Source organism: Rhagoletis pomonella, unplaced genomic scaffold (genome assembly GCF_013731165.1).
Source record: "Rhagoletis pomonella isolate Grant_MI unplaced genomic scaffold, Rhpom_1.0 Rhpom_scaffold_00012, whole genome shotgun sequence".
Lineage (NCBI taxonomy): Eukaryota > Metazoa > Arthropoda > Insecta > Diptera > Tephritidae > Rhagoletis > Rhagoletis pomonella.
Genome location: NW_023458566.1, coordinates 14,492,810 through 14,502,840, shown reverse-complemented (window position 1 = coordinate 14,502,840; position 10,031 = coordinate 14,492,810). Strand labels below are relative to the sequence as shown.

Here is a 10,031-nt window from a genome sequence, read left to right as displayed (position 1 = left end):
TTTTTTTTTATAGTCGTGTTAACATATAAGTATGCAGAGTGTCCCTACAACTTCCAGTAGCTAACCGCAGCAGGCTGAGCAAAAGCTCATCAAACGAAAAATAGTAGCAACAACAGCAGCTGGCATCATTACCGCTGGTGTCAGCAGATTGAATGCGCGCGCTGGACTCAAGGCATTAATGGCAAAATGATAGAGCCGGTGAGAAGAGTATGGTAAGGTAAAGTAGAGGCTAAGACGAAGCAGCCAAGTCAGCTGGCGGCTGACACAGAAGCGCGGACAATTACACACGGCGTCGCCAACGAAAAACCACAACAACTCCTCGACTCGAACAGCTGGCTGGCAAACAACAGCGCGGAATAGAGCGGAAATTATGACAACCACAAAAACAGAATGAAGCGATGAAACAGACAAAAAAAACCAAACAACTACAAAGGCTCAATAAGATTAAAAAATTATTGAAGAAATTGCTAAAACAAGGTGATTTCCAGGATACACACGCCGGCGCATACGTACTTCTTAGTAGTTGGGGCTTGGGCACCTGAAGTAGTACGTACGAGTAATAACACTGAATGAACTCGACGAATAAATTGGCAAACAGCTGTCATTATGCGAAACAGAGGCAACCACCAAATAACAACAGGCAAATGGCAATTGGCAATTGGCAACTGGTGCCACTGCAAATGAGTAGACTGCCTAGAAGAACGCAGAATCCCAGAAGAGTAGAGGCGCAACAACGAATATCAAAGCGTGGCACGATTATGAAACAATCAGCTGGCTGGATTTGTAGGGTAATTGCCCCACAGACGAATGGACAAACGGACGGACGGACAGACGGATGGGCAGACAGACGGTAAAGCATAACCGGCAACGATGACGACGCTGACGCCAAGAGGATCAAACGAATGGGAATGGGGCGCGCGCGCATAATGACGCTGCCACAATAATCATGCAGCCAAGCACAAACATACAACGAATCAACGAAATAGGCACCCAAGGAAAGCAGCCAGACAATCAACTAACTAAGCAACCAACCAGCCAGTCCTGGCAACCCAGCGGCGCGCGGCAAACTAAACTACAGTATGTATTCAACTCAACAAGCAACCTGCTTTTGGCAGCGCAGAAAATGGAAACGCGGAAAATTGCAACAAAAAAAAACAAAAAAAAGTGTAAAAAGTCAATTGAAATGAAGCAAGTTTTCGAGAGTAGGGGGAAAAAACCGTACAAAGAAAATAAAAATTAAAGCGAAACCAAGTCGAAAGGGTTAGAAAAAAAAATGGAGGTGAAAAAAGTAGAACTATTAAAAATAGAGCAAAGCGTAACTAAGTACAGCGCAGGACGTTTTCTGTGATAAAAAAAAAAAAAATAGTGGCAAAAAGTAGAAGTGTCCAATCTTCAGCATAGAAAAAAATAATGCAAGTAATGCATAAATTGTGCGCACACTACTAGAGCAACAACAACACGCCTGTGTAAGAGCTGTGGATGAGGGCGAGAATAATGCTGCTGCTGTTGCTGCTGCAGCTGTGCAAGTAACTCCAGTCGAGGATGACGCTCGAGAGTTCACTTTTCACGTCACTAAGCTTTGGAGATGATGGTCAGCCAGCGCAAGATGCGAAAAGAGTAAATAGACGCAGCAGACGATGAAGACGATGAAGACGAAGGAAGGAAGGAAGAAAATACAGGAGCACTAAAAGTGTAAAATACAAAGATGCATATATACATACATACATACAAACATAGCAAGAAAAGTGTAGAAATTCAAAAAGTGGAAGTTGGCAAATAAGAAGTGCACTGGACCGAGCAAATAATGTGAGAAAATTCGTGGTAACAATTTTTCAAGGATGCTCGAAGAGTTGAGGAAGAGGGAGAAACGTAGCAGGAGACGAAGACGAAAGAGGTGAGCGGCAAATAACAGACTTTCGAGTAAATCGAAGTGCAAGTGTACCTATGTACATACATACATACATAGTAGAATGGCATAAGAGTTCGATGATAAAAGGAAACTAGTAGAGCTCTAACTACACTGCAAAGTTTGCACAAAATAAACACTTGAAAAAAATGTGTTAGAAAGCAAAGAAATGCTCAAGTAAACGTGGACGTACATTTTAAATGGTTCGCGTGTAGGTTGAGAGATCAATGAAGATGCAAGTAAAATAAACGATAAGTACTATGAACGGGAAATTGAGAAAGGTCGCATGGCAAAAAGTGTTACTACTTTCAGATAGCACTACTTCAGTCAAATATTTAAATGCAATTTGAATTATGATGTTTTAAAATATCTCCATTAAGGAATGAACTATTCATCGCTAAAAAAAATTGGCAAAGTTTTTAAATGGGCACAAAACTATGATCATTTAAAAACTGGACATCCTTTTCGGGTCATTAAAACCAGGACATACATTTTTTAGTTTGAAAATTAAACAAGCAATTTTGGCAACCAAAAAGTTGGACATAATTTTCTAGTAATTTAAAAACCAGACATAAATTTTAAGTCGTTTGAAAATTGGAAACAAAACTTTGTTTATTCAAAGTACTGGACATACATTTTTGGCTATTTAAAAACTGGACATAAATTTCTGTTCAATTAAAACTGAACATAAATTGTTGGTTATTTAAAAAACTGTACATACATACATTTTTGGTCATTAAAAAACTGGACATAAATCTTTGGCAATTTATTAAATGATTATATCAACGCTTGAATGCAAGAACTGAATAAGAGTAATAAGAGCAAATAATTTATTAGTAACTTAAAAACGTGCCATAAATTTTTGGTTATTAAAAACCTCGACATAAATTTTTGGTCAGTTCGAAATTGAGCATTAATTTTTGGTCATTTAAAAACTGTAAATGAAATTTTGGCAATTAAAAAAATGTTAATAACTTACAAATTGGACATAAATTTCTGGACAGTTTAAAACTGGGCATATATTTTTGGTATTTTAAGAACTAAACATAAATTTCTGGTCAACTGAGTACCGGCCATGAATTTGCGGTCATTTCAAAAGTGGAGATATATTTTTGGTATATAGATAATTTAATACTGGGCATAAATTTTCATTAATTTCAAAAACAATGATAAATTCTTGGGAGCTTAAAAATTGGGCATACATTTTTTGTAAATAACAAACTGTTTATAAAACTTTAGGCAACCGAAAACTAAAGATACATTTTTGTCAATTAAAAACTACACTTAAATTTTTAGTTAAGTATTTATAAACTGGACATAGATGTTTGGCCGGTTTACTTTGGATTAAATAAACCCACAAACCTTCGTATCGCATACATACTTATTTTAGTTAACTTTAGACATGTTTAAGGCATACGCATATTTAGACAGGTGGCAACGTTATGCATATTTTTCTTTGTCATTTGAAGCGATCTGAAATGAATTCGGTTTGATTACCAGATCTAAATATTTAAGTAAACTTACGTTTTTAATATTTTTTTTATAGATAACTGCTAAAGGCAACGATTATTTATTTCCAACGTTTTTTTTTTTGCTGGCCACTAAACTCTACAGCTTAAACTTTGTTTACACCTTTTTCAAAATCATATTGCCGTAGCATTGCCGGTAGAACTTCGCCCTGTGTTTTTACTAATAACTTCACATGGAAAACCTGGAGTTGCCATACCAGAAAAATCTATTAAGCGGTAGCAAAATAGGCCATATCTTCTATAAGTGAGGTCTAAGTGAGCTCTTCGCGAAACTCTTAACTCATTGGATAATTAAATTTTATAGGTCCTCAGAGATGACTGCCTCTTCCATGACTTTATTTGTGTCTAGTAGTTTTTGTACTGCGACATCCGATCGGAGCACAAAAAGTGAACATAGCAGAGAGTTGAGAGAAAATTTGCCAAACAACTAACCAGCAAAGCATGAGAGCAAGCGGCCTAGCTAGGAGTACTACAGCTGATGAAACCTTTTTGAAACTGCTTGCTTTGGTAAGTGACATTTATAATTAAAGTTCCATCAAGGTAAATCGTAAATTATTAAAAAAAAAGCGCAATTGATTTTAAATTAAATCATTTTAATCGAAATATAAATTACTTCATTGCCTCGACAAAAATGCCTACAAATACCTGAACGCATTAGAAGAGAAGTTCAAGTTCTCTCCTTACCCAAATCGAAATTCGCTATTTCGCGCAACTTTCGACTGCAAACTTCCACAATAAAGTGGTATGAAATTTCGTAAAATTCTGTCATCCTGCGAGTATCCTGACCCTGCTATGAGAGCCAGAACCAAACTTGACACATTGTTACTTTGGTTTATTGCTTTTGACTAACTGTAATAAATTTGCACATAAACGCATTTTGTTTTTGGCTTTCATCATCACGGGCAACAACAACAACAATAAAACTTTGGTTGGTGCCTCCCAACCGTACTTACATAGATACTATCTACGGCTACTAGCCATTGGCGGTTGGTTGTTTGGTTGTTGTCTGCTGGCTGGTGGCTGCTGGCTGGTGGCTGCTTGTGTTGCATTTTCACCGCCAAATGATAAAACTTTATTCATTGTTGTTTGATATTGTCACACTGTCAGTATGTCACTGTCATCAACGTGTTACCTCAGTAGCGCAGTTTGGGTGTTGTTACTGCTGCTGTTGCTCTTGCTGTTGTTATCACCACTGTAACAACTCGTACCATTAATGATGCTGTCACTCTCTGGTGGCGTACGTCGCGAATTTATCGCTACCAATTTTTATCAACATCACACCGTTACTGGCAATGAGAATGTTCATATTACATATGCCGGTATATGGGTGTGTGTACATTAGGGTGGTCCTTAAAAAATCAAATGAACGATTTTTTTTTCAGTCTCGCCCCCTCAATCGGTAACAGCACGGTCATAGATATCACATGTAAAATTTTGGTCCCAATTGGAGACGTTTAAGGCGCATCGCACAGGGGGGCAAAGTTCAGATTCCTCTACAGAGGCTAAAAAAATTTAAATAAATTTTTTTTTTTTATCTAATACCCCAAATCGATAGATACTACCATAGTCGAAGATATCACATATCAATTTTGGTCGCGATTGGAGTCGGTTAAGACGTAATCTGAACTTTGAACCCTGTACGACATGCCTTAACCGTTTCCAAACGGGACCAAAATTTATATGTGATATATTCGCCTATAGTATTTAGCATCGACGTAGGGGTTGAGACTTAGGAAATCTAATGTAAAATTTTTTTTCCTACATTTAAGTACCACCCTAGTGTAAATGCGTGCATCTATTTTCAATTTGCTTTTGGTGTCATATTGCTTTTCGCTGGTTTTGAAGGCAATGTCAACAGAAACTTCTGCGAAATTTTGACAATTTCAATATTTTTGCCGACATTGGTTATTAACTGTCAGAAATAGAAGTATGTTTTTTCTTTTTGTACCACTAAAAATGTGGGGGGTATTCTAGTGTCATAGGCTACACGTACATATGTAAGTAAATACAGTATCCTGCGGTTAATTGACCCTTGATTAAATCGGTTCTTCTTTTATTGCACAAAAACCTTGGTCACAAAAAGAACTTTTCACTTGAGAGACCTGGGATTTAGTGATTTTGCGGATAATTCTAAAAAAAACCGGAGACCGGAAAAAAGTTCGCCCCACCCCCCTGAGTCTAAAGAATTTTTGCAAGGCAATTTCGAAAAATTCAATTTTTTTTGGTTGAACTTAGAGGTCGCATTTTTACATTTTTCGTGATATCTGTGACTTTTACTGTCGGATCTTGAAGTATTATATTATCGATTGTTTTTGTCTTGTGGAGGCAATTTTTTGCTCCAAAGTTCATTGATCTCAAGTACCCGGTACTAGTAGATACCCTCCAGATCACAGTTCTTAACGCTCTAACGTACCACCCTAATGTCAGTAATATAAAGCTCATGGAAAACCATTAAAGTTTCGCTAAGAAAATATTTCGATTATTCGATCAATTTTTTCATTGCCGAATGTAGGTGTCACCGAAATACTCCTAGGTTCGGCCCAAAAAAAAAAAAAAAAAATTACTCGTAAAAACTATCGTAATTGGCACGAATAGCGTATCAGTTTATTTGATTTTTTTCTTCGTTTCCTTTTCACCTCAAATTTGGTTGTCAATGTGACTTGCTGACAGCTGCAACAAAAGCAACTTCGAAGTTTTCGATTACTTCTAAAAGTTGAACTTCATGCGAACTATTTAGCTTTAGGCAGTTGAACGCAAAAAAAAAAGAATCCATCGAATGTGTTTGTCTGCCAATATGCCACACGGTATCGGCGAATGCAGTGTGGTTATCCGGCGAACACAAAATGACTTTGCTGAAGGCACAGCGTTAAAACCAGTGTACCTGTAAACCAAACTTGACAAGAGGGCCGGAAATTCGATTCCGGGGTTACTGCTAAGACAAGAGACAAGGCTATTGCTTGATGGATGTAAGACACCGGCTGCTTTTGAAGTGCCAAATGAGAGAAATGAAGTACCAGAGGTGTCTAAAGCATTAGATATCAATGGGGTGTGGACATTAGTTCTAGTGATTGACGAAGTGATATGAGTAGATTGATCACTAGTGCGAACATCGAAACGAGAAGGTTCACAAGCACCGTTACAATATTGGGCATTCATTTTAAATAATTACGGGTTCTTGGTAATTCTTGCGTAAGTGAAGTTCACGAAGCGATTCAAATAAAGAGTAATATTGCAGCTCAACCGGAAATGGACTCGACGATGTGTTCTGACTGCAGACTTCTTTCTGTTGTTGCTGATGGAGCCTCAGGTGGGTGGGTTCTCCAAGCTTCTCGTGCGACACAGTAATTCGAAGAGCTAGTATGTGGTGGTTGTGATTACATGTGCAGCTACATGGCAACTTGGTGGTGGCTCCAAGATACATACTTTAGGTGTTTTGGTTAGGCTGCGAGATTCGGAAGTTCTGGCATTTAAAAATAGCTGATCAACGCATTCTATGATTAATTTTGACCTGATAAAGATTTATTGGTCTTTTGCAAGGATCTGCTTCGAATATTCTAAAAGGAAAACGATATTTTTTAACTAAATATTCCCTGATTCCTGGGTTCGTAAAGAGGAACAAATTCTAATATATTTGCTCACCAGACTCTTGGAGACTTTGTAAATAAACAGAGCTTCTCCTGCTATCCGCTAAAAGCCCTCTAAATTACCAAACAATGTTTGCTCTGGAGGCGAACGAAAAAAGCTTATCAGCAAAAACTGGCAATGAAGTGCCGGAAACAAAGCTAAATACTTACATATTTCTATTTTGCTACGCCTTTATCACCAAGTTCTTGCAACCAAAAAACTTTTAGCTAACTAAGTATCTACTTGTATTACTCCTTCGCCCAAAAAAAAGATAACAAGTATGTACACATATCAGTAAGCTGTTTGTCGAAGACTAACGAGTAACGAGTGGGAACAGCACAAATGCAACTTGAAATACAATCGCAAAAATCAACAACAAAAAAAGCAACTGAAGTAAAGCAGAGACACAGAGTGTAAGACCAAGTGCAAACACATATCCACACACACACACACACACACATACAAAACATACGCAAACTAGAAAGACAGAAGGGAGTAGTAAGTACTACTACGACGAGTAAGCGCCGCCAAGGTGAATGTGATTCAAAGTCAAAGTTGGCCCGAGGATTCTCGCTGATTGTGTAGTTAAGTTAGCAAGTTAGCTATTTGGTGTGGCTCGATTGCGTTGGGTAGTCATCAGGCTACTTTGCTTATTTGCCCGCTTGTTGACTTCTGACTGCCCGCCCGCCTGTGTAGCTACCTGCTACTAAGCCTTGCTGAATAGCAGTTACAAAAAAGCTTTCAATGATGGCGCACATTTAATGTTTTTGCTTGCAGGTATCCATTAAGAAAGGCGAACAACAAAGGAATTGTTTTGCTTGAAAGGTGTTGCCGTATCGACAGGCTCAACAGTTGCCAGAAACAATCAGCAAATAGAGAGAGAGGACGCAAAACCAAACACACACAAAAAAAAATAAAAATTTGTGGCAGCAGAAGAATTGCTCTGTGCTAAGCATTAAGTGTACGAGTGGTCTTAGAAGACACATAGGGTGGCCGCCACTCACTAAAGTTGAATATAAAATTGAAGTAAAATATTAAAATTTGGATACCAATTTAACGGTATTTTAGAACATTTTGTTGCAGATCTAATTTTAGTTAAGGTTGCCACCTCTTAAATAAGAAAATTGCATAAATTTGCAAATAGAAATTTTATAATGACATGGCATTTAATAAAACGTATTAAAAAGCCAATGAAACAAATATTTTTTTAGGGTTGCCACCTCTCGCGAATAAAAACAAATTAAAATTATATAAGTTTACAGAAATACAATACGAATATTGGTATGTATAAAACGTCAGGTTTTTAATTAAGCTGTAATCAGGAAATATTTTTATGAACAGGATTGCCAAGCATCTAAAATGAAGTACGAAGTTTAAATAAAATATAAGAATGTAGGTAGCAAACGAAAGGTGCGTCTAAGCAATTAAATATATGTATAGATAAGTAATTCCGAATAGGGCTGCCAACTATAAAAGTAAGGTCAGCTAAATAATGTAAGTGCATAGTCAAATATTGCGCTGTAGGTGCATTTTTATGCGAATAGTTTTAGAGGGTTAACCAACAGACCACCTTAAAATTTCAAAATGGAAGTGGAGACCAGGCGTTGGTTTAAAAAAAAAATTAAAATTAAACTCAATTAAGAATTAAATCCTTATAAAATACTAAATTAAAAACTATACTATAAACTATATATTAAATGCGTTACCTAAAATTTCAAATAACACGATTTATCAAAATTAATATTTAAACATTAAATTATACTAAAAAGTTAAGAAAATTAAATTATTTAAAAAAATAAAAAAAAAATTTAAAACAAAAAAATATTTGAAAAAAATAAAAAAACGAAATGAAAAAAAAAATATTAAAAAAAAAAAAAAACTTTGAAAAAAAGTATTTTTTAGAAATAAAAAAGTTAAAAAATATATTTAAAAAATTAAAGTTATACCTTTTTTCACTAAAAAAAAGTCATTTCATAAGCAAATTTTAATTAGGCTGATAATTCTTTTTTTCACTTACTGCACCTGATAGAAGAATTTAAAAGCTGTTCTTAATAATAATAAATCTTTGCCGTAAGTATATAAGTTTGCAGCCGTTTTTTTTGGAAAATAAGCCTCCATAAACCGGATAGCAAATAAAAGACGCAGGCAGGTCTTCATCCACCGCCTTGACTGTTCTGCTTGCTATGTTGTGGCTTGACGATGTCACAGAATTATATATTTTTATGAGAGCAATAATAGCTCTACTATATGCAAACACTCATTCGCGCACAGATGTTATGTGTAAATAAATACATATTTTAGACTAAACTAAGCCCAGACTCAGAAAGCAAAGAAGCCCTGCTACAATACGAAAAATTCATTGCACGAGCAAACAAACAAGCAAATGCTCTGCCCTCCTCACCCTGACACCTTACCCTCTTGCGGCATTTGCTCTGCTCTTTGTGGCATTGAAGAACCCATCGTTAAATGGATGCTTGTTGAGTTTTATGCTTATTTGTCTAGTTAACTGTTTTGTTTTGTTGTTCGGTTTATTTACCCGCATAAATGAGCACCGCAAAGGTATTCAGTCAACACTCTGCCAACGACGAATGTTGTCGTCCGTCGCCCCGCCGCTTGTGAGACACCAAGTGGTAGATATGTGTAGTATGTATTGTCGAAGAATAAGCTCTTCTTTGTTTGGAATAGTCGGTGCATTTCATTTTACAATACCGCAAACATATGTATGTATGTACAGTGTTCCAGTGCTATGTATGCTGGCTGGCTGGCTGGCTGGCTGGCCGGCAGAATTGCACAACTCCTAGTAAAAAAAGAAGATATGAATGTAAAAATCTCGTTAAGATGTCATTCACCGATGATATTATGGGAGCGACGCCTGCCACAAGAGGTCAGTGTCTTTTGCATAGACGGCAAAGGTGTTGAAATGTGGAAGTAATATTAATTTAATCAAGAGGAAATTTAAAATAAAAAAAAAA

The 10,031-nt window shown here is 36.6% G+C and overlaps 1 protein-coding gene across 2 annotated transcripts in view; it reads right to left on the bottom strand.

The window, feature by feature from the left end:
- Positions 1-10,031, bottom strand: part of LOC118747910 (serine/threonine-protein kinase NLK2) — a 337,056-nt gene that overhangs the window by 251,848 nt on the left and 75,177 nt on the right. The gene's annotated exons all lie outside the window — the stretch shown is intronic.